At 39.6% G+C, this 21,713-nt stretch overlaps 1 protein-coding gene across 11 annotated transcripts in view; it reads left to right on the top strand.

The window, feature by feature from the left end:
* The window catches only part of TRPM8 (transient receptor potential cation channel subfamily M member 8), a 161,806-nt gene that overhangs the window by 7,397 nt on the left and 132,696 nt on the right, over positions 1-21,713 (top strand). For 2 of the 11 annotated variants that reach the window (XM_077155507.1, XM_077155506.1), the window contains exon 2: positions 6,167-6,523. The exons of 8 other annotated variants lie outside the window; for them this stretch is intronic. The gene's annotated coding sequence lies outside the window, so the exon portion shown is untranslated. Of the gene's footprint in view, positions 1-6,166; positions 6,524-7,355; positions 11,256-21,713 lie in introns of those variants that run through there. One more of the 11 variants, XM_077155508.1, reaches the window with a different exon arrangement.

The raw sequence follows: 21,713 nt of genomic DNA on the forward strand, positions 1-21,713 counted from the left end.
GTTCATTGGTAAGACTTGTGACTTTCGTGGGTGCAAGCCCATTGTCCCTCTTTCTTTGCTATAGTATTTGTTGCCTGTTGTGTGGGATAAACAGTGGTGCTGGAGAAGCATTTTGGGCAGGGCAGGTAAATCTGTACCCAACACATGTTATCTATGCCTCTGACAACAGATTGCTGCACTCTCCACTAGGGAAGGAATCCCACATGATCAGCCTGCACCCACATGGCCAACTAGTTCCACAGGGAATACCGCCACATCAGGAGCTCATCACTGGCCTCTGCCATTGGCAGGTGGTGTGGAGGTCCTAACAACATCATGCCAATGTTGTTAGTGCTTGAGTAGCCTCCTCCCGTTGCAATGGCCACTCTGAGCACAAGGTGGCTGTGAAAAGGGCTGACTTACATCCCCTCAATGGACCATCTTGTCCAGCTGGCCACTGAGACTCTCACCTGCCTGATGGGAATGCTCTTTGGTGGAAAATTATGTGGGACATGAATAGCTTTGCATTCTGTGCCCATTCCAAGGAGCCCATCAGCATACCCAAGATCTTTTTGTTACTGGTTATAGTGGATTGGAGCCATGTACCTCAGGAAAACATGTTCTTAAATTCAGTTCTTTCCTGTGGGCGTGACCCCGTTGAAGGACCTTCTGATGAGGTACCTTCAGTTAAGGGGTGGCCCACCTCAATCAGCATGGGTCTTAACCCTATTACTTAAGTTCTTTATAAGCAAAATGAAATTGAGAGAGAGAGAGAGAGAGAGAGAGAGAGAGAGAGAGAGAGAGAGAGAGAGAGAGCTGCAAAGGGAGCAGCTGGAAGCAGAAAGTCAAAGGAACCTGGAAGAGAATGGAAGAGGCCAGGAGAGGCTGCCATGTGCATTACCATGTGACAGAAAAGCCAAGACAAGGATCTCTGGTAGTTACCCTCAGATTGCCTGTCTTTGGAAAAAGAAGCATTGCCTTGATGACTCCTTGATTTGGACTTTTGCTAGCCTCAAAAATGTGAGCCAGTAAGTTCCCATTGTCTAAGCCAACTTATTGCTTCAGCAGCCAAGTAAACTAAAGCACTAATCTTCCAGTATTGCTCTGTCCACTTCCCTAGTCATCTGACTAACCATTAGCATTACCTACAGGTCAGTGTAGATCTGTACCTCAGTTGTGAAGTGGACTACCAGATGTACCACTCAAAGTTTTGCTCACTGGGAGGATTTCCCTTTACCATTTGAATGGGGCTGGTACTAGCAGATAATGAAATTCCCTCCAGAAGCCAGGCATGAGCTTTCTCCTTCTCTGCAGCTGGCCATAGGGACCATCCCATGGGGCCATCGGTGGGAGTTTGAGGTGAGGTGGCAAAGCAGTGGGAGCAGATACCAGGGGAATTGGAGCCTCCTGTTTGTGTACTTTATTATGCCTTCTGTACAGACTTTGGCCAGCTCTTGCATATACTATTTCCCTTTTGTAATGGAATGTTACATAATATACTCATTTTTAAGGTGCGATGATTCAAATAATGGTTAGATCATGATGACAGGAGGGCTGAGAAGGCTTTCTACATTCCCAATCTCTGACCTTTGAACTCCTTCTCCGTAGTATGCCAGAGAAGTCCTGGCACATAGAGTTTACTGACTGAAGGTCACCATGTTAGCATCCTGCTGCCATAACAAGTTATACAAAACTAGTGGCTAAATCAACAAGAATTTATCTTACACTTCTGGAGGTCAGAAATCTGAAATCAGTCTCACCAGATAAATTGAAGGTGCCAATTTACCTTCATTTGGGTATGCATTTCTCCTGGAAAACTCTAGAGGAGTTTTCTTGCCTTTTCCAGGTTCTGGAGGCTGCTTGTTTTCCTTGGCTCCTGACTGTGCATCACCTAGCCTTTTCTACCTCAGCCTCTTTCTCTATAACTCTGGTCCTCCTGATTACATTGCCCCTGATACCTACCTGTGCTTTCTAGAGCCATTAGAAACAAAGGCAGGTATTTACCCAATGCCTTGCCCTTCACCTGAACCCCATCCCACAGCTGGGGCAGTTGTGGTGCCACCATATGCCACCAATTTAAAATGTCCCATTTTCCTCTGGAAATACTTGCTGTCAAATCATACTCCCCACAAAAGACATGCTCAAGTCTTACTCTGTTCCTGTGGCTGTAAACCCATTTGTAAATAGGACCTTTGAAGATGTTAACTGTCAGTTAAAATGTGGTCTCATTGGTGAATAGGGTCTTTAACGATCCTGTTCAGATGAAGCTAAATTGAATTGGGTGGGCCTTAAGCCATATGATTGGAGGCCTTATAATGAGAAGAAATCTAGACAGACACACAGATAACTAAATAAGAGAAGTAGAAGCTGGAAGGAGAATTTATGTGAGGGAGGCAGAGCTGCAAGCCAAGGAACCCCCAGGATTGTGGCATGCCAGCACCAGGATGCTAGAATTCAGGTAGAAAGGTGGCTTGTAGAGACCTTGCTTTTGGAGCTTTAGCCCTCAAACCCATGAGACAATAAATTTCCATTGTTTAAGGCAACATATTTGTGTGATATTTGTCGTAGCAGCCTTGGCAAACTAAGGTGCGCACCTTCCTCAAATGTGGGGCAACCCAATCTCATAATCCTGTGTGAACGTGTTTTGACACCAATTTATTTACCTATCATGGTCCCAACAGAAATCACATGACATTAATGGGAACTTTAAAGATAGTTTAATAAAGGGACTGTTAAAAACAAGTGTGATGTGGGCCACGGTGGCTCAGCAGGTAAGAATGCTTGCCTACCATGCCCGAGGACCTGGGTTCGATTCCCGGTGCCTGCCCATGTCAAAAAAAAAAGGGCAGGCCACGGTGGCTCAGTAGGTAAGCATGCTTGCCTGCCAAGCCTGAGGACCCAGGTTCGATTCCTGGTGCCTGCCCATGTTTAAAAAAAAAAAAAAACAAGTGTGATGGGTTAGGGGAAATTGATAGAGAGTGCTGCAGGGTCCCAGGTCAGCAGCAGTGGGAAGCTGTCATCACCCTATGCTGTTGAGGGCCCAGGGGAAGACAGGCTTCAGGAAGGTGGGCAAGTGTCTCGGTATAGAGGCCCTTGACAATGGCCATGATCTTCAGTGGGGGTAGGGGGTATAATGAACCCACATTGGACCTGCAGAGAGAAAGCCAGGGGAAGAAACACCCCAACTTTATTCTCTTGTTACTTCTCCCATTCAGGCTAGTGCCTCCCACTGGCTGAAGTCAACCAGTAGTGACAGGGTAAGGAGCCCACTGATGAGGCCCATTCAAGGTCAGCCTTCCAGAGCTGAAGAGGAGTGGAGAGTGGACACAGAGGAAATGACCAAGTCCTGAATGGGCACAAAGTGCTTAGGAATGGACCTGGCATGTCACCCAGCACTTCTGCTACTACTGCACATTGAACTATCTCTGGGTAGCTGGGGCTCACTCTCTGGGAGCTCGGGAGATTGAACTGAATGGCCTCTCTGGACCAGAGACAGCTGTGCCCACCCAGGGAAGGGTCAGTCCAAAGATGTGCCCCAGTTGCTAAAAGAAAACAGCCCTTCATTGACTCCAATCTACAGGTGTTAGAAAGTTCTGCAGAGACCCTTCTGATGTGAGGTTGGCCTTGTGCTCTTGAAAAATTCCTCTAAAACTTTTCTTGTTTTACATTTTATATTTAAGTGTATGATCCATGTTGAGTTAATTTTTGTAGGTGTGAGGCTTAGGTTGAGGTTCTTTTGTTTTTTGTTTTTTTCAGCTTATGGCCCCAGCATTATTTGTTGAAAAGACTGTCCACTGAATTGCTTTTGCAGCTTTATCAAAAATCAGTTGTATATATTTTTGTAGCTCTATTTCTGGATTCTCCATTCTGTTCCATTGATCTATATGTCTATCTCTTTGCCAATATTGAATTATCTTGATTAATATAGTATGCAAAAATGTATTTATTCTTTGATTTAATGAGTCTACTTTTTAAAAGCAAACCTAAGTAATTAAGGAAGTTGGCAAGGATTTAGCTGTAGGCTCTTTAATGAAGCATTGTTTATAAAGTCCAATACCAGAGGGGTGTGTGAGTAAGCTGTGATAGCTATGTATCTGTGTTTCCATTAAGAACAACTTTGAAGAGTTCTATTTATTGGCACCTAAAATGTATATGATATTTTTGTGTATAAAACATTACAAACATATGTACTGCATATTTGCATTTAAAAAATACATATATGCTTTGAAAATTTGAGCATGTATTTATCAAAAATGTTTCTTGGGTTATCTCTGGATGATGGTATCATGGATTTTTTTCATGGATTATTTTTAATATTAATTTTACTTACATGCATTTTCTAGACTGTACATATACCTTGCAATTATGATCATATATTACCTTTAGGTAATTTATAATATAAAACAGTAAAACCAATAATATATTTTTACGATTTATAAATCAACTATAGATCACTTAGCCTAATAAAACTTGGACAACTCCAGACACTCTAAAACTGCTGTCAAACACCTAGATAAGTTTTTATCATAATGATACCTCACCTCCCAGCTTTTACCCAGAAATGTTTTTCCTGGGAAAATTACAGCTACCACTCTCTTAGGTAATGTTCTCACCTAAGTTTCATGTGGTGGAAATTGCTTTCTGTTCTTCACCTTTGGCTTTTTTGCAATACAAATTCACTTTTAGGGTCATGGTTAATGTGTTTTAATGGGCTACCCATTTTAAAAATCAATGAAAAGAATTTACATTAAAAATAGAAGGCAATTAGGTTGATTTTGGATGACCTATTTTTAATCAACCCATTATTTATGGATCTGAAAATTCTCAGGTCATTTTTCAAGGATCTGCTCTTCTGTTATTATGCATGAATAACAGGAGACACCAGGTTAATTGATAATTTGCTAAATCTTTAAAAAAAATTTTTTTTAATTATCCACCTTAGAAATGTTCCATGATTGACAATCCTTTTCTTCTGTTATCAGCCAGTTTAGTTCCTTCTTACCTCCCATGACTTACTGGGATAAGTTTGAAACATACAAAAGACACTCTGTCCTGATTTCTGGAAGTTTTTGGTTCATCTCATCCTTACTTAAAATTAGCTTTTAAGTTATCTGCATTAAATGTTTTCTCAACTATCTTTATTTTTTGATGCTAAACCACCTTCAGCATTGCTTCTCATATGCTTATTTCTTTCAATAATTTCATTTCTCTCTCTTACTCATCACAACTATTTCTTAAAATTGTAATAAAATGCACAGAATTTAAGTTCTTGAGGAATCCTCACTTATTTTATCATGCTGTATATTTTAATTATTTGATTGTTGAACAGGATATATATTTTAGAGCTCTTTATAAAGTTTTGGCCGAAAAAAGTAATAGTACTTGTTTCAAAGCTTCCTCCTCTCTCTAGTCTGTAAGTTGTATTTTTACTGTTCACCTGAATTTGTTATGAAAATTCTATCCTCTGCATTTGCCATAATTTCTCCGAAGTTAGTTATAAAATTTGCTAATGTTCTGATGAGAATAAATGACAGAAACCAATGAAAATGCCTCATTTACCGGGAACGGTTGATAGGAGTTTGCTGTAAGTGTCACTGAACCACTAGACTCTGAAGGAAGGTTGAATTCTTACTTCCCTGAAAGATCTTGGGATTTAAGTTAGTGTGCTTAAGAATACATACAGGCAAACTAAAGTCAAGCCAATGCCAATGCCAATCACTAAAGAGGCAATGGCGATAGCTTTGAGTTCCTATGTCGACCAGTTAATGCTTACTGCAGGCAGGGGCATTATAGCTATTGTGTCCCTTCTGTACAATGGTGTACCATCCTGCAAGAATAAAAAACACTAACATCTGTCTTTTTATGACTACAGTGTTTGATGGAGAGAGATTTAAATGCTTGATATCATTACTGCTATGTGAATAAATAATTTTATTTTTTAATTAGAATGGGAAGGTTGGCCAAAGATTGGGCCAGACTTTTCTCCTTGTCAGTCCCTAAAATAATATTTTTTCAGAAATGATGGAAAGATTCTGAATTCCAAGGGGCAGTCATCGTCAAAGGTTATTTTTTGAATAGTTACATACATTTTTTGTTCAAAATGATATTCATTAAGATTCAAGTACTAACTGTATTGGTTTCTCAGCTTTCTGACGGTGAAGAGAATTTCTTTTCTTTTGCTTCAAAGGTTGAAACATGGGCTGATTCCTTCTAGGTTGGAGAACAAAGAGAACTTTGTCCATTGTTTCTGGATCCCTGAGGACATCATAACTCATTTCTTCCAGGATAGGAAAACCCTCCAACTTCCTTTTCCAACTTTCCTTGGATCTGTTTATTGATAAGATGCATTTCTAAAGAACAAAAGGGAAAAGATGTCACAGATTACCAATCCCTTACACAAGTTAAATGTAAAATTCATCAAGAACTTGGAAATTCAATCATGAAAGTAAGGATTCTATCAAAATTGTACTGGAAACTGTATTTGTTGTCTACCATCAATAACTCCATAGCTGGGACCTGCACCCTGAAGACATTGTCTTCTCTGGTATGTTCCCTGGGTAGCTTGGGGCCACTTGGCAACCGCTGAAGTTCCTTACCTTTAGCATTTGGTATTGACTTCTGTTCAGTGGCAGAATGGACTTCACGGTTGATGACCTTTGCTTCAGAGCATGGTCCTTAGCCTTGGTCCTTCCTGGGGTCTTCTCCTTGAGATGGAGAAGAGCATCCTCCCTAAGACACCACAACATTTAAGGGTTGGGGAAAAACAATCATTCAGGAGCAGCCTGAGAGGTTATCAGACAATAAAAAGTGTTTGAAGAATAATGGCCCATACGTCCAAGGTTATTGCGTGGTTAAATTATGAGAACTGTTCTTTGTCTTATCAGCATGGACAACACTGTGGTGACGATGGGAAATGCGTGGGGAGGGTGTGATGAGGGTAGTGATGGAGTGTGGGTTGTTGGGAGGTGGTTTATTCATTAGGAATGCTTTCAGATGCAAGAATGAAAAATCCAAATGACAGCAGCTCAAGCTGCTTCCTGACAAGTCTGGGGAAAAGTTGGCTAAAGGTGGCTGGTGATGTTGAGGTCAGTATCTCTACAAGTCTTGGGTCCTGTCAGAGTTGTAAAATGATTCTCTGCTTTTGGTGTCCTGTCTATGCTCATGGCAAGAAGGAGAGTGGAGATGGTGTCAGCTCTGAATCTATCAGATTTCAAATTTTATGCTTTTTTCATTAATTTTTCTTGGTTAGTGTTTTTGTTTCCTACACTGCTCAAGCAAAGCCCATGAAGTGGATCAAGTTAAACATGAATTTATTCACTCACAGTCTGAGGCTGGGAAAAAGTCCAAATCAAGGTGTCATCAAGGTAATCCTTTGTTCCCAAAGACTGGCCTTGTGGGGCTGACTGCTGGCGATTCTTGGTCCTTAGCTTGTCATGTGGCAGGGCACATGGCGGTGTCTCCTAGTCTCTTCCTTCTCTTCCCATTTCCATTTATGTTCAGCTTCTGGCTACTTCCTTTGTGCTTGTTCTCTGTCTTTCCACTTATAAAGCACTCTAGTAATAGGATTAAGACCCACCTTAACTGAAATAACCTCATCAAAAGTCCTACTTACCATGGATTCGCACCACAGGATCGGATTAGGTTTAAGAACATGTTTTTCTGGGGTACATACAGCTTCAAGCCATCACAATTAAGTTATCTAGTGGTTTATATTTTATTATTTTTTTCAAAGCACCAGCTCATATTTATTTATTAGGTTTACTAATTTTATATCTTCTAATTCATTAGTTTTTATTTTAACATTTGCCTTCAATCCATTCTCTTCACTTCACATTTTTTATCTGATGTCTTGAAGTGATGAGCTATTATGACTTTCATTCTTTCCTATTTCATGATGGAAATGTTTGAGGCTAGAACTGTCCTCAGAGCTGGCAGTATTGTGTGTGTATCAGGTATGAGTGAATTCATAAGCCACCTGGGAGCCTGCCTCTGCCACTTACTATATTCAAAGCCCGCCTCTGCCACTTACTATATTCCATGTTGCTTGTGTGAACTTGGGCAATTGTTTAGCTTTTTTGTGCCTCTGCTTTCTCCTTATGCAGTGAGCATACCTGACCTCCTCATAGGGTTTGATGACGCTTAAATGCAATGATATTTCTAAAGCTCTTAGATCCTAGCACAGTGTAAGTATGGCTAAAACATTAAGCAAATGAATTCTTTAACAATTTTGCTAAGGAAGTCATTGCATGCATGTGTTATCCTTTATTTAACTAACTCCCTATTGACAGATACACAGTTCTCATTTTCAATCTCAACTACAATAGTATCCTGAATTCCATTTGTACACCCAAGATCAGCAAAATAAATTCATAGATGGAGAGTTGCTGGATTGAAAGTTATATCCACATAGTGTTTGATAGATGTTGCTAATCCCCTGTTCTAGTTTGCTAGCTGCTGGATTTCAACACACCAGAGATGGATTGGCTTTTAATAAAAGGGGATTTATTTCGTTAGTTGCTCAGAGAAAAGGCAGCTAACTTTCAACTGAGGTTATATCCCAAATCTCATGGTTTTTCTTAGTTCTGAAAGAACTACCAGCTTATTTCAAGGAATAACTCTTGAATATAGCTTTATAGTGGGAAGGCACAGGGTGATCTCTGCTGGCCTTCTCTCCAGGCCTCTGGGTTCCAACAACTTTCCCCTGGGTGATGCATTTCTGCATCTTCAAAGGCCTGGGCTGAGCTGCCAGTGCTGAGATGAGGTGTGCTGAGCTGCCTTGGGCTGTGCTACGTTATGCTCTCTCATTTAAGCACCAGCCAATTAAGTCAAACATCATTCATTGCACCTGGCATGCCTCCCAGCCAACTGCAGATATAAACAGCAACAGATGAGGTTCAGGTACCATTGGTTCATGTCCACAGCAACAGAACTAGGTGCCTTCACCTGGCCAAGTTGACAACTGAATCTAACTACCATACCCCCTAATCCTGGGAATTCTGCTCACTTGCAGACCTACCAGCACTACGTGAGAATACCTCTCCCCACATCCTCCTCAATGTCGTGTGCTGATCTTTGTTAATTTGATAGGTAAACACACCTTATTTTTGTTTTTATTTTTATGTTGAATATATTTTTATAGAGTTCCCAGCCATAGTTTTTCCCTTTTTCTGTCAACTGTCCTTTCTGTCCCTTTCACTATTACTTACTCTGCTCAGTAGAACTTCATTATTGATGGACATTGTGGATGCCCCTGATTGAATCATTCTGTCTTGGAAAACTGTAATGGGATGGAGAGATGGATCTACTTCCCTGGACAGAAATAAAATTAGTAATAACAATAATACCATCCACTGAGCAGAGTCCATGTTAAACAGCTTGCATACTTTGTATCTATCAGCTCAACCCAGGCTCAGACAGTTTGGGAACTAGTTACAAGCTAGTTCCCAGCAACACCGGGATTCAGATGAAGGCAGCCTAACTCCAGAGAGCAGGCTTCTGGTGGAGGGTTCCTGAGGAGAAAGGAGATCTGCAGTGGGAGCTCTGATGAATGAGAACTTTTGATGGACAGAGGAGAGTAGGAGTTCAGGAAGCAGAGCAGTCAGGGAGCAGAGTCACTTTGAGTGTTAGGAGATATTAAACATGAATGTAAGAGGACCTGGGCAGATCTGGAAGGTGGGCCAGAGAAGTAGCCATCACCTGGTCAGTCTGAGAAGCCAACTGCATCCACTTGAAAGCATTGGCCTGAGAGAAGGAGGTGCAGGGGGAGGTGTCAGGAGTTGAGTTGTGCCCTCCACAAGGATGTGTTGAAGTCCTAATCCCCTGGGCCTGTGAATGTGACCTTATTTGCAAATTACATCTTTGAAGGTGTAATTAGTGAAGATGAGGCCATACTGGATCAGGGTGAGCCTTAAAACCAATGCCTGATGTCCTTCTAAGGGGAGAAGAGACCCACTTAGTCACCACAAGGGAAGAAGGTCTTATGAAGATGGAAGCAGCAACTGATGTGATGCAGCTACAATCCAAGCATGCCAAGGATTGCTGGCAACCATTGGAAGCTGGAAGAGGCAAGGAAGGGTCCTCTCGTAGAGCCTTTGCAGGGAGCATGCTGGACTTCTAGCCATCGGAACCATGAGATAATAAATTTCTTTTGTTTTAAATCACCTAGTTTATGGCACTTTGCCATGGAAGCCACAGGAAACTGATAAAGGCCTACAATAAGCAAGGTCTGTGTGCCTATAACCTCTGGCTCCAGGGTCAAGTGGCTGGTGATGGATCTGAAGCCACCTAAGACTAATGGCCACTGCTTCCCTCCCATCTTCCGAAGGCAGCACAAATTTTTCTTTGGGCCAACTCTAATCTGGGCCTGTAGAGAAGGAAATTCTCGGTGTAATCAAGTTGACACAGCCCAAACCTTTTAGTAGGAGAGCAGGTTAGGATCTCAAAGAATGCCCAAGGGTACACACCCTTATGGATTCTAAATCCTAGGGAATGAAGAAAGTCTCTTCAGTGCATGGTTACAACTTTTGCTCCCCTGTACTATACTTCCCCTTTTAAACTGCTCCCAACATATGGTAAAAAATATGGCATGCACTGGAGTAGCTCTTAGAGTGTAGTCTTAGAGACAGGGAAAGACAGGGTGTTAAAGAGGGCAGGTCTCTCTGTGAGTAGGCTGGGAAAGGAGGGACGATTGCCACCTTCCATACCTGTTGGGGTGCCAGTGATGTCTGCAATGCATTGATGGAAAGCTAGGGGCCATGTTGTGGGGCAGAAACACAAGCCCCTGGTGAGCAGCACCTTGTTGGACAATTCGAGACCAGAGACCGGACCTAAGTCTCCCCAGAAAATAGTACATAAAGCAAATCTGAAAGGGAGGAAGGGCAATTCTTGGTTTTAGACTTCTAAATGAAAACATAGGTTTTGTGTTGATACTAGTGGGTTGCTTTAACCTCTGTTCCTGTCCTCTTGGGGTGTTCTAAAACATCGGTTTTGGCATCAGAAGACCTATGTTGAAATCCCAGTTCTTCAATTTGTCACCAAGGTCACTTTGGGTAATTTATATGAGTCTCAAATATGTCATCTGTGGTATGGAAATTGTAGCAACATCATTGAGTTATGGAGATAAAATTTTAAAAGGTAGGTGAGAACACCTATCTTTATGCACAGTGCTTGGCATAAAGAATAATGGTTGCTAAGGAACATTAATTTCCTAACCATACAGAGTGAAGACTGGGGAGCAGGTGGAAGAAAGGGGCATTTCAGAATCACATTCCAGTGATGTGAGTAGCTTAGAGGGAGTATGTCTGTCCAGGGTATGCTGATAGGAAAGAAAGCCAGTGGAGTGCCATTTTTTAATTAATACCCCAAATCTCACGGTTTTATTTAGTTCTGAAAGAACTACTAGCTTATTTCAAGGAATAACTCTTGAATATAGCTTTATAGTTTGAAATATAGCTTTGTAGTTTGAAAAAAACTAAATAGTATTAATGCTAGTCTAGGGATAGAGATTTGAAAACGATTCTGGAATATGAACTTTAGCTAACTTACTTTCCTTCTTTTTTTTTTTTTTGGAGGGAATTATTTTGTGTTTTTCAGGTACTGGTTTTGTGCTCTCCTCTTTGGTTTTTATGGAACACCTACCATTTTGCAGAGGGATCCTAATGGACTGTTTTGCCCCTAGAGAGGTGGAACAACACCACGTTGCTTTGCTGCAACTTGGAAATGGCTTTGAGCAGGGCATGCTGCCTTAAGGCTGTGGCTTTCCCCTTTGCCAGAGGGTGAGGCTTTTACTAACCTTTCTGATAGCTTTGAGGAAGATAGCAAGGACATTTTAAAACCACTATCCTTCCTTGAATTGAATCTCCTCAAGCTGATCATCTATTTGAGAGTTGAGGTTTAGCTCAGAGCCCCATTTACTGTAGGGATTATACATCCATTTTGATGACAACTTGTTCTTTAATTGAACAGCAAGTCTTAAGAAGAGGAGACTGTCTATCAATGCCAGAGAGAGGGTTATTTGCTGTGATACTAACATCTTGAAAGTTGCGCTCATATGTATCCCCTTGCTGGGGAGGGTAGGTAACAAGGGAGCCCATTTCTTCACTCATGGAAACAATTAGATCTGTTGTGGATTGAAAGGGAAGTCATGGCTTTGCTGGGCCACCAAAAAGATCCTTCATTGCTACTTACCTGTGTTTGTCTTATCTATAGTTTCACTATATTGGAGAAAATGGATGAGAAAACTTGGGAAAATAACTGTCATGCAACTGCAGTTATACATGACACTAAGAGCTTGGGATAACAGGGAAAACAGTAAATATCTCTTCTACTTTCTGCTTATTGGAGGGGGAAGGACAATGGTCAATGTTGCAACTGAAATAATTGCAATAACAATAATGGTAATAGTAATTATACTTTTCCTTTTAAAAAAATATTTTCTTTGTCTATGTGAGATTTAGCTTTACAGAAAACTGCAAACAACAACAGCAACAAAAAACCAATCTATCCATGTACAATAAAATAAATACTCATAAGGCAAACACCCCTGCAACCATTTGTGCTGGTTTGAAAGGATGTATGTCCCCTAGAAAAGCCATGTTTTCATCTAAATCCCTTTTCATAAAGGCAGAAATCCCTATTCAATACTGTATGTTTGAAACTGTAATCAGATCATTTCCCTGGAGATGTGATTTAATCAAGAGTGGTTGTAAGCTGGATTAGGTAGAGGTGTGTCTCCACCCATTTGGGTGGGTCTTGATAAGTTTCTGGAGTCCTATAAAAGAGGAAACATTTTGGAGAATGCAGGAGATTCAGAGAGAGCAGAGCAGAATGACATAGCCACGAGAAGCAGAGTCCACCAGCCAGCAACTTTTGGAGATGAAGAAGGAAAATGCTTCCCGGGGAGCTTCATGAAACAGGAAGCCAGGAGAAGAAGCTAGCAGATGACGCTGTATTCGCCATGTGCCCTTCTAGATGAGAGAGGAACCCTGACCGTGTTCACCATGTGCCTTTCCAGATGAGAGAGAAACTCTGACTGTGTTCGCCATGTGCCCTTCCACTTGAGGGAGAAACTGTGAACTTCATTGGCCTTCTTGAACCAAGGTATCTTTCCCTGGATGGATGCCTTTGATTGGACATGTCCATAGACTTGTTTTAATTAGAACATTTTCTCGGCCATAGACTTGTTTTAATTAGGATGTTTTCTCGGCCTTAGAACTGTAAACTAGCAACTTATTAAATTCCCCTTTTAAAAAGCAACTCTGTTTCTGGTGTATTGCATTCTGGCAGCTAGCAAACTAGGACGCCATTGAAATGGGACATCGCCAGCATCCCAGAACCTCACTGGTCCCCCTGAGGTCATCCTTTTCTGATTTTATGTTAATATCATCCTTCCTCTTTTCTAGTATTACGATATGAAGCAACCCTAGAGATACAGGGTGTTTTTTTCTTGGCCTGTGTCTGCATGCGGAAACTTGTTATATGTGTTCTTTTGTATTGTGCTTTGGTTGCAGGCTGGTTTCCTGGGAAAGCAGAATGAAGATCGAGTTTAATATAGGAGATTTATTCAGGAATGTGCTTCAGATCAATACCTGTGGAGGGAGAAGATGGAAATGGGAGTGGGCAGACAGAGAAGTTGAGTTGCAATGTAGACCCAGTGACAACTTCAGCCAGCTCCCTCGGGGGCTCCAGAACTAGAATGGCTATTCAGATTGTCCCATGTTGGCCCAAGATGGGCAGGTCCTCAGACTCCTACATCTGTCAGTCATTGGCTTTCAATCACCCAGGAAGCAGCATAACCTTGGGACAGTGGCCCTTTACAGTTGAAGCAATCTCTAAAGAGGCCACGGCTGAAGGCATCTTATGACAGCCCTCTCAGCAACTGGGGTGATGAGTCACACCCAGGGATCACTTCTCCGTTAAGCATAGGAGGCACAGTGTGTGCCCAGAATGCAAGAAAATAGTTTAATTAAAAAAAAATCAGAAATAAAAAAAATGGATATATCCAGTTTGGATTATATTGCACTTATGTCAACAAAGTCATAAAATAAATTATTTCAAGATTTCTTAAATTTCCAAACACTCTGTTCTCACCAAACAATAACTCCCTCTTATCCCCCTCAACCCCTGGCCACCTCTAACATATTTTCTTTGTCTATGATTTTGTTATTTCTAGATATTTCATATAAGTGAAATCAAACAGCATTTGTCCTTATGTGCCTTTCTTATTTCACTAAGCATAATGTCTTTAATGTTCCTCTATGTTACATCAGGTCTCACAACTTTATTCTCTCTCATGGCCAAATAATATTACACTGTGTATATCTACACATTTCATTTATCCATTTCTCTGTTGATGGTTACGTGGGTTGTTTTTGGCTATTGTGAATAATGCTGTTATGAACCATGGTGTACGAGTATTTGAGTGCCAGTTTTCACTTTCTTTGGGTATATACATTGGGGAGAAATTGCCAGGTCATGTGGTGATTATATGTTTAACTTTTTTTTTTTTTTTTTTTTTTTTTTAAAGAGGGAGGAAGGGAAGGAAAGACAGAGAGAAGGAAGGAAGGATGGAAGGAAGAAAGGGAAACATCTTTAAACATTTTCTTGTTTTATTGTATTTTGTTTGTTTGTTACATGGGCTGGGGCCGGGAATCGAACCGAGGTCCTCCGGCATAGCAGGCAAGCACTTTGCCCGCTGAGCCACCGCGGCCCGCCCATGTTTAACTTTTTAAGGATCCACAACTGCTTTCCATACTGGCTGCATCAACCTTTCCCACTAACAATGCACCAGAGAACCAATTTCTCTGCATCCTTTCCAACACTTATTTTGTGTTTTTCTTTTTCTTATTTTTAAATTATAGTCATCCTTGTGGGTATGAAGTGATATCTTATTGTGGTTTTGATTTGCATTACCCAACAGCTGATGATTTTGAACATTTCTTCATGTGCTTATTGGCCATTTATATACCCTTGAAAAAAGTCTGTTGAAGCCCTTTGCTGATTTTTAAATTGGGTTGCTTTTCTTTTTTTGTTGCATTGTAGGAATTTTTTGCATCTTCTAGATATTAAGACCTTATCAGATATATGGCTTGCAAATGCTTTCTCCCATTCTATGACCTATGCTTTTACTTTTTTGATAGTATTCTTTGATACACAGAAGTTTTGAATTTTGATGAATTTGAATTTATTGTTTATTTTGTTTCTCATGATTTTGTTTTCATATCTAAGGATCCCTGTCTAATTCAAGGCCATGAAGATTTTACTTTATGTTATCTTCTAAGAATGTTATGTTTTGTTCTTTTATTGAAGTTCTTGGTCCATTTTGAGTTAATTTGGGTATATGGTATGAAGTATGGGTTCAACTTCATTCTTGATATGTGGAAATCCAGTTTTCCCAGTATTATTTGTTGAGGAGACTGTTATTTCCCCATTGTTGTTGAAAATCAATTGGCTGTAGATGTGTGGCTCTATTTCTGGACTTTCAATTCTATTTTCTACCTCTTTCTGTCTACCTTATTCCAATACCATACTGTTTGGGTTACAGTAGTTACGCAGTAGGTTTTGAAATTGGGGAGTGTGAGTTCCCAACTTTGTTCTTCTTCTTCAAAATTGTTTTGGCTGTTCAAAATCCCTTGCAATTCCATATGAATTTGAGGATTGGCTTTTCCTTCTATGCAAAGAAGGCTACTGAAATTTTGGTAGAGATTGCATTGAATCTGTAGATTTCTTTGAGTAGTATTGACTTCGAAATGATACCATATCTTCCAATCCATGAATTCAGGATATCTTGACATTTATTTCAGTATTCCTTAATTTCTTTCAGCAGTGTTTTGTAGTTTTCAGTGTACCAGTCTTTCTGTGGTTAAAACTATTTCCAGATATTTTATTTTTTAGATGCTATTGTAAATGGAATTATTTTCTTAATTTCCTCTTCTGATTATGCATAGCTAGTGGATAGAAAAACAATTCATTTTGTGTATGGATCTCATGTCCTGCAATTTTGTTGAATTCATTTATTATCTCTAGTAGCTTTCTTGTAAATTCTACATATAGGATCATATCATCTGCAAATAGAGATAGTTTTACTTTATCCTTTCCAATTCTTGATTCTTTTTCTTGCCTAATTGCTCTACTAGAACTTCTAGTACAATTTTGAAAACAGTGGTGAATGTGGGCATCCTTGTCTTGTTCTCAATCTTAGACAGAAAGCTTTCAATTTCTCACCATTGAGTATGATGTTAGTTGTGGGTTTTTCATAAATGTCTTTTATCATGTTGAGGAAGTCCCCTTTTATTCCTAGCTTTCTGAGTGTTTTAATCATGAAAGGATGTTGGATTTTATCAAATTCCTTTTCTCTATCTACTCAGGTGATCATGTGTTTTTCCTCCTTGTTCTATTAGTGTGGTGCGCTGGTCTGAATTTGTTATATACCCCAAGAAAGCCTATGATCTTTTAACCCAATCTTGTGTGGGCAAACCTGTTGTTGGGTAGGACCTTTTGATTAGGTTTTTTCCATGGAGATGTGATACGACCCATTTAAAGTAGGTCTTAACTGCTTGCTGGGATACTTTTAGGGAGAGACATTTTTGGAGACCATTCAGAGCCAAGAGAATTCAGAGAAGATGAGAGAAAGAAAATGTTCTGGGAGAAGCTGACAGAGAAAAGAAATGTCCAGAGACATTTTGGAGAGAGCCAATACAGACAACTGAGGGATGAAACCAAATGAAGGACACAGAGGGAGAGAGTTGCCCAGAGCTGCTGAGAGGAGACCTGCAGGGCAGAGATCTCAGAAAGGTGTCCCTGGAGAAGCTAGCAAGGACCCATAGATGCTCAGAGAGAAAGCCACTGGAGAAAGGCGAAGAGGAATGGAGCCCAGGAGGAAGGGACTGGCAGATGTTGCATGTACCTTCCCTTGTAACAGAGAAACCCCAGATGCCAGTGGCCTTTGTTCAGAGTCAGGGTATCTTCCTCTTGATCTCTTTGGACATTTTCATTGCCTTAGAACTGTAAATCTGTAACCGAGTAAATCCCCTTTGTTAAAGCCAATCCTCTTATGGTATATTACTGTGCTGGTTTAAAAGGATGTATGCCCCCTAGAAAATCCACGTTTTAATCGAAATTTTGTAAACGCCGAATAATCCCTATTCAATACTGTGTGTTTGAAACTGTAATCAGATCATCTCCCTGAAGATGTGATTTAATCAAGAGTGGTTGTTAAGCTGGATTAGGTGACGACATGTCTCCACCCATTTGGGTGAGTCTTGATAAATTTCTGGAGTCCTATAAAAACGGAAACATTTTGGAGAATGAAAGAGATTCAGAGAGAGGAGACAATGCTGCAGCACCATGAAGCAGAGAGTCCATCAGCCAGCACTTTGGAGATGAAGAAGGAAGACGCCTCCTGGGGAGCTTCATGAAACAGTAAGCCAGGAGAGGAAGCTAGCAGATGACTCTGTACTCGCCATGTGCCCTTCCAGCTGAGGGAGAAACCGTGACTGTGTTTGCCTTGTGCCTTCTTGGATGAGAGAGAGACTGTGAACTTCATTGGCCTTCTTGAACCGAGGCATCTTTCCCTGGATATTTTGATTGGATGTTTCTATAGACTTGCTTTAATTGGGACATTATTTCAGCCTTAGAACTGTAAACTAGAAATTTATTAAATTCCCCTTTTTAAAAGCCATTCCATTTCTGGAATATTACATTCAGGCAGCTAGCAAACTAGAACAATTACTTTCCAGCAGCTTTAGCAAACCAAAATGTGGTGTATTACATTGGTTGATTTCTGCATGTTGCATTCCTGGGATAAATCCCACTTGATCATGGTGTATAACCTTTTAATGTCCTGTTGGATTTATTTCGCTGATATTTTGTTGAGGAGATTTGCATTTATATTCACAGGGAAATGCTTTTAATTTTTTTCTTGTGCTGTCTTCATTTGGCTTTGCTTTTAGGTAATACTGGCCTCATATAATGAGTTAGGAAATTTTCTCTGATCTTACATATTATGGAAGAATTTGAGAAGCATTGGTGTTAATTCTTTAAATTTTTGGTGAAATTCAGTAGTGAAGCCATCTGGCCCTGAAATTTTCTTGTTTGGGAGGTTTTTTTTAATTATTATTATTGATTCAATCTCTTTTCTAGTTATTAGTCTGTTGAGACATTCGTGTTCTTCTTGATTCAGTTGTAAGTAGTTTGTGTGTTTCTGAGAATTTGTCCATTTCATCTAGGTTATCTCATTTATTAGTGTACAGTTGTATCCTTTTGTAGTTCTTCTTATTTCTGTGGAGCCAGTAGTTATGGTCCATCCTTCTTTTTTGATTTTAGCTGTTTGCGTCTTCTCTCTCTCTCTCTCTTTTTTTTCACAAGTCTAGCTAATGTTTTGTCATTTTAGTGATCTTTTCAAAGAACCAACTTTTGATTTCCGTGATTCTCTCAAATGTTTTTTTTTCTATTCTGCATTTCAATGATGTATACTTTAATCTCAATAGTTTTCTTTCCTCTGCTCATTTTGTGTTTAGTTTGCTCTTTTATTTCCTAGTTTCTCAAGATGTGAAATTAAGTTACTGACTGCAGATTTTTATTCTTTTTTTTAAAATACGTGTTTACTGCTATACATTTCCTTTCTGAGCTCTGCCTTCACTGCATCCCATAAGTTTTGGTATATTGTGTTCTCATAAGTATTTTCTAATTTACACTGTGATTTCTTCTTTAACCCAATGGTTGTTTAAAAGTATGTTGTTGAATATCCACTATTTATAAATTTTTATACCCTCCCATTCATCCACTTCTCTGTTTAAGTGTCACTTCCTCACCTGGTCACCACAGTTAAAATATCAACCTCCTCCCTGCCTTGACTCAGCTTTCCTTATGGCCCTTATTACTATATTTATTCATCAGCTTATTGACATTTTTCTCCATTTGGAAGAGATGGCAGGGATTTTTAGTGCTCCCTACCATGACCTTACTCTTTTAACACTGGCAGAGGTAGACACTTATTAATATTTGTTATGTGAAAACACAAATACATAAATAAATGACTTCTTATAATGCTATTTATGATATTGAAAAAGTGGAAATAGCTTATATTTCAAAAAAGGGACATGGTAAATACATTATTGTGGTTTCTAAATAGGATAGCATGTTTTTAGACATATATAAAAATATGCATGAAATGTTAGGGTAGAAAATACAGGTTATAAAATAGTACACCTTGAAGATCTAAATGCTTAATAAAATCTGGATGTGAAATAACAACAGATTAATAGTAGCTTTTTTCTCAGTGTAGGATTATAGGAAATTAAAATATTTTTTGTTTACTTTCCTTTTCTAATTTCTGATCACTTGTAAATAATTAAAAAGTTATAAATAGACAAAGAATGTAGGAAAGTATGTGAAGCTTATTAAAGAGCTTTTCTATGATGTTAGCTAAAATGAAAGGAAGACTCTCAGTTAAAGTGGACATCTAAGTCATATTGAAACCTTGACCTATAATAATGCAGATAAATTAGCTGGTAATGCAAGGGAAGAGATAAACAAGTTTACATAGACTGAGCATGTATTTAATGTGTGCCAGGAACCATGCTAAATGTGTGCTGCCTATTAAGTCAGTGTGTCTCCATCCTGCCTGCACATTAGAGTCACTTGGGGAACTTTAAAAAAGTAGTGATGCTTGTGTGGTCAGGGTCTACCTTAGATATTCTCCTGTAATTGGTCTGGGTGGGTTTTTTTGTTTGTTTGTTTTACTTTTTATTTTGAAATTGTTTTGAACTTACAGGATGGTTGCAAAAATAATATAAACCCTGTACCCCAACATACACCTGCTGCCTAGATACCCAGAGCCACCAACTCTAACGTTTTGCCACTTTTGCCATACCATTCCAACCATCATCCATCCACTCATCCATCCATCCATCCATTCATCCACCTTCCAGTTGCATACATCGCAAACCTTGAACACATAATACTTCCATGTCTATTTCCCATGAACAAGGACACCCACCCATGCAATCACGCTGAGCAGAGTAATCAAGCTCAAGAAATATAACACCAACACAGAGTCTATGGTCTGCATTTCAGTCCTCTTTCTGTGGTCCAATAATATCTTCTTGAGACCCCCATCCCCCATTCTCAGATACTATCCAGTATCATGTTGTATCATACAACAAACCAAGTATTTCTTTACCTATCAGTAAATGATAATCATTTAATTATCATTATCTCTTTAGTTTTTCTTTTTATTTTTTAACTTGTAGAGACAACATAAATTTTCCCATCCCATCCCATCCTAAGTCTACCATTCAGTGGGATAACCATATTCACAATGTACTCTCACCATCATCCATTATTATAGCTTACCCTTCACCACAAACCCTACATTCATTTTGCATTAACTCCCTATTGTCCCTGTCCTCCACCCTGGTAACCTGTACACTACTGTCACTCTCTTTTGTTACACAGTGCACATTTTAATATTTTAAGATGTAAACTCTGGAATTTATTCTCTAAGTTATCTGTTTCTTGGTTTTGTAACCAGCTAGTGATAAGACAGAGAGGTCTTTGAGCTTCAGACCTCCTCTCCGTAAAGTCTGCCCATGGTGAATGCAGTGTGCAGGGTTTTCCCTGTCTCTCTGGGCCTTTGTCTTGTCCTAGGCTTTTTCTTGTTAGCAGCCTTGGGGTTTGGCTGTCTTCTTTCTTTCCCGGGACACAGAATTCCCTCTGCCGGGTGTTTGAAGTCAGTAGGCCTTTGTTCCAGACCGTCTACCTCTACAGTATTTTTTTGTTTCATGTTCCAATAAAACTTTATTTATGGACACTGAAATTTGAATTTCATATCACTGTCACAGTCCTAAATGTTTGTCTTTTGAATTTTTCCAACCATTACAAATTATTATATATTCTGGACATCCTTCTAAACTTTATATATGCAGAGAGGGGCAATATGGGAAGAACCCAACAAACTAAGTATTTCCTTTAGCCATCAATAAGTATGTGAATGAACAGATCTCACCAACAGCCCTGTTTGAAGATATCCACAAATGTCATGTTAAACTTCACATTATCACATATCCTTACCGTGATGATAACTTGTATGATGAGCTTCCAAACTTGGGACTGAATTCCTTAGCACTGTAAGGCAGGCAATTTACCATTTACAAAAAGACCAATTTCAGGCAGCTTTGCTTTTTTTTTTTTTTTAACCATATAATACAAAATATATACAAAGCAAGGAAAGGAAAAAGCAGTGGTTTTCAAAGCACATTTAAAAAAGTAGTTACAGGGCAGATCCCAGAGTTTGTCACAGGCTAACATACCATTATCTCAGATATTCCCTTCTAGCTGCTCCAGAATATAGGAGGAAGGAATGCATATATTTTTATCACCACAATTGACTTTTTTTTCCCTTTTTGTGAAAAATAACATGTATACAAAAAAGCAATAAATTTCAAAGCACAGCACAACAATGAGTTGTAGAATAAATTTCAGAGTTTGAAATGGGTTACAATCTTAGATTTTTACTTCTACCTGCTCTAAGATACTGGAAACTAAAAGAAATATCAGGTTAATGGTTCAGCAATCATACTTGCTTGTTAAACCCTACCTTCTCTGTATAGGGCCACCATCACCTTTGCTCTTCTTATCCCACTCTTTAGGGTGTTTGGACTATGGTCATTCTGACTTTTTCATGTTGGAAGGGGCTGTCAGTAATATGGGGTAGGGAGATGGAACTATATGATGTT

This window comes from Tamandua tetradactyla, chromosome 3 (assembly GCF_023851605.1).
Source record: "Tamandua tetradactyla isolate mTamTet1 chromosome 3, mTamTet1.pri, whole genome shotgun sequence".
Classification (NCBI taxonomy): Eukaryota; Metazoa; Chordata; class Mammalia; order Pilosa; family Myrmecophagidae; genus Tamandua; species Tamandua tetradactyla.